Source organism: Gossypium arboreum, chromosome 4, assembly GCF_025698485.1.
Source record: "Gossypium arboreum isolate Shixiya-1 chromosome 4, ASM2569848v2, whole genome shotgun sequence".
Classification (NCBI taxonomy): Eukaryota; Viridiplantae; Streptophyta; class Magnoliopsida; order Malvales; family Malvaceae; genus Gossypium; species Gossypium arboreum.
Window position 1 is genome coordinate 108800476 of NC_069073.1, and position 4247 is coordinate 108804722.

Below are 4247 nucleotides of genomic sequence, written 5' to 3' on the forward strand. Positions count from 1 at the left end.
AAGGCTCTATACGCTATTCAATTATGCCTCACGAATAATACATTATAGGAGGTTATGATGGAGAAAATAGCATCTGTGTTATGGAAGAAACTAAAAGCCTTATATATGACGAAATATCTAGCCAATGGTTTAGTATTAAAACAACATCTCTATATATTCAGAATGGCAAAGATGAGTCCATTAGAACTCATATTAGCAAATTTGTTACCCTTCTTAATGACTTAAAGAATCTCGAAGCAAAGATTAGTGACAAGGATCAAGCTATGTTGTTGTTATGCTTGTTGCCCTCTTCTTATAAAACTTTTAGGGAAACTCTAATTTATAGGAGAGATCATCTCTCATTCAAGGATGTAAAGGGGAATCTTTTGAGTAAGGATAAACTTGACAACGAGTTAGGCCCAAACAAAAAATCAGACGGGCAAGCCTCAGTTCTAGTTGCAAGAGGCAAACAACAAACCAAAAAGATAGATCGAAATAGGTCTAAAGCAAGATCTAAATCCAGAAATCATGACAAATATTGTGCCTATTGTAAAAAGGTGGGCTACGTTAAGGAAGAATGTTGGAAACTTTAAAATAAAATCAAAAGGGATGTCAAAAAGACAAAAAAAGATAAGCAGAAAGTCGAAGTTGTTGATGCTAGTGTAGCCAAGGATAGAAGAGATGATTTCTTGTTAGTGTCAACGACCGAAAGCTCTCATCTTACTTCCGTATAGATCTTAGATTCAGGGTGGTCCTACCACATGTATCCCAACAGGGACTGGTTCTTCACGTACAATTCAGTTGAAGGTGGAGTTATGCTTATGGGAATATCTCACTATGTAAAATATCCAAAACCAGATCAGTACAAATTAAGATGTACGACAGAATTATTCGGACACTGTCAGATGTCAGGTATGTTCTTGATTTAAAGAAACATTTTATCTCATTGGGAATTTTGGATTCTAACGGTTGTAAGATAGTCATTGAGTCAAATGACTTAAAATTTTCTTGTAAGGCTCTTGTTATGATGAGGGGATAGAAAAAAAGGTATCCTATACATTCTACAAGGGTCAATAGTTACTGGTGCGATTGCGATTACCAAAGGAAAGTCAAAATCACCACCATGTCGTGATGAGAATCAACTTGATGTCACGACGACATGACATGACTCTTTCTCCACTGATTCTGATTCAGCCAAACTTTGGCATATGCGACTTGTCATATAAGTGAGAAAGGCATGACAGTCTTGTGCAATAAAGGTATTCTCAAAGGCACTGGAGTTGGTAAGTTAGGTTTCTACGAGCATTATGATTTTGGGAAACAAACTCGAGTCAGTTTCAATTCAAGAGTGCGCAGAACAAAAGGGACTCTAGATTACATTCATTTCAATTTATGGGGTCCATCTTCTAACATTTTAAAAAGAGGTAATAAATATTTCCTAACTTTTATTGATGATAACTTCAGAAAAGGTTGAGTTTATTTCTTTAAATAAAAAAGCAAAGTCTATGGAATCTTCAAATAGTAAAAGACACTAGTAGAAAACTAAATCGAAAAATCTGTGAAGTGGTTGAGAACGAATAATGGTATTGAGTTATGTTTGTCAAAGTTTAATGATTTCTGCAAACGAGAAGGAATTGAAAAACATCGAACCATTGTTGAAGCTCCGCATCAAAATAGAGTTGAAGAAAGAATGAATAAGACCTTGCTAAAAAAAACTCGATACATGCTTTCTAATGCAAGCTTAGGGAAGGAATTTTGGACTGAAGTTGTAAACCTAACAAGTTATTTGGTAAATCGATCTCCTCATCGAGCATTGAAAGGTAAAGTTTCAGAGGAGATATGGTTAGATAGTCCTCCCAATTATTTTAATCTTAGAATTTTTTGTTGTCCTGCTTATGCTAAAGTTAGCTAGGGAAACTTAGAACCAAGGGTTGTTAAATGTATCTTTCAGGGATTTTCTGCCGGTACAAAAGGTTTTAAGTTGTGGTGTTCGAAATCCGACAAAATAATTGTTAGTAGATATGTTATGTTTGATGAATTTTTCATGTTTCGATTAGAAAATATGACTTTTACTTTTAAAGACACAACTAATCAGAGTGTCTCGAGCAAGGTGGAGTCAAAACCTGAAACAGAGGTGACATCTCGACGAGCAAATGCCTAATGTCCTAACGACATGACAAACAGATGTCTCGATCCAACAAAGAGTCATACAACGTCCCTACGACAGGAAAAAATTCTAATTCTTGCAAGTTTGAAGCCATTTCAAATCTGTTTGGGGCTCCATCCGACCCTTAGGTACCTTCACCATCTCAGTTAACTAATTATAAATTGGCTCATAACAGGAAAAGGTGAGAAATCTGGGCACCACAGAAATATTGTGAAGGAAAAATAGTGGCTTATGCTCTAAGTGTTGCCAAGAACATTGATTCAATCGATCCTTCATGTTATTATGAGGTAGTTCAACCCTCCAATTCTAGCAAATTACTCGTTGCAATGGAAGAAGAGATGAAATTGCTTCAAAAGAATGAGATTTGGAGGCTAGTTAAACCACCAATTGGTAAAAGAACTGTTGGTTACAAATGGGTATTTAAAAATAAGGAAGGTCTGGGTCCTAACGACACTAGGTACAAGGCAAAACTGGTTGTACAAGGCTAAAGTCAAGTAGAGGGAGTTGATTTTCATGATGTTTTCTCTCTTATTGTAAAACAAACATCAATTCAGGCACTTTTAGCCCTTGTTGCATCAAATAATCTTAAGTTAGAGAAGTTAGATGTAAAAACTACTTTCCTTTACGGTGTCCTTGAAGAGGACATCTACATGCAATAATCAGAAGGCTTCAAAGTTAAAGGTAAAGAAGATCATGTTTGTCTCTTACAAAAGTCTTTGTACGGTTTAAAGCAGTCTTCTCGACAGTGGTGTAAATAGTTTGACTCTTTCATGTTGAGTATTGGTTTTTTCTCGAAGTAAGTATAACAGTTGTGTTTATCTACAATGTCTTGATGATGATTCTTTTATATATTTGCTACTTTATGTTGATGATATGTTAATTGTAGCTAAGAATCCATCTGAAATTTATCATTTTAAAACCAGGTTTAACTCTAAATTCGAGATGAAAGATTTAAGTGAAGCAAATAAAATATTGGGGATGAAAATTTTGAGATATAGACAATTCTAGAAATTATTTTTATCACAACAAAGGTAAATTAGGAAGATCCTTGATCGGTTTGAGATGTAAGATACAAAACCGTTAGGTACTCCTTTAGCTGCCCATTTTAAACTCTCAATTTCAAATTCCCCATAGAATGAATAATATGAAAGGTACATGTCAAAAGTACCTTATTCAAGTGTAATTGGAAGTTCGATGTATGCAATAGTATGCACTTGTCCAGATATTTCACATTTTGCTATTGTTGTTAGTTGATACATGGCCAATTCGGGTAAGTTACACTTGCATGCAATTAAGTGAATTTTCATAGATTTATGGGGTACTTCTAATATGTGCTTAGAGTTTGGAAGAACTTAAAATGGTTTAGTCAGATATGTCGATTCTGATTATGCAGGAGACTTAGATCGAAAAGGTCTCTCACAAGTTACCTATTTACTTTTGATAATTGTGCCATTAGTTGGAAAGTGACACTTCAAACTACATTGGCTTTGTTAACTACTGAAGCAAAATACATGGCAATTACAGAAGTAGTAAAAAAAACAATTTGGTTGAGGGGCTTGTTCAGTGAACTGTTAAGTGAAAAAGGGGCAACTGTCGTATATGGTGATAGTCAAAGTGTCATACATCTCACCAAAGATCAAATTCATCACGAGAGAACGAAGCACATAGACATTTGTTATCATTTTGTTTGAGAGGTGATCATTCAAAGGGATGTTCAAATTCTTAATATTGACACAGAACACAATCTGACTGACATATTGACAAAGAGCCTTCTAGTTTCAAAGTTCGACCATTGCTTGGACTCAGTAAGCATCCGATGAAGAATTAATTAAGCCCATAACAGGGCTCAGCAAGGGAGTTGGTCCAAATACAGGTCAAGTTGGAGATTTGTGGGAGAATGCCTTTTATTTTGACCAAATTTTATTTTTTCTTTTCTTCTCCTAGTTAAACTCTGTTTTTAGTTTCCCACTTAAACTCTGATTAATTTAGGGTTGTTGTAGTCATATATGCTATGAATTTCATCCTATAAATAGGCCTTAGTTACTTTAGGTTTTACACAATAAAAATTATTTAGATGGTTTAGTCAGATATGTCGATTCTG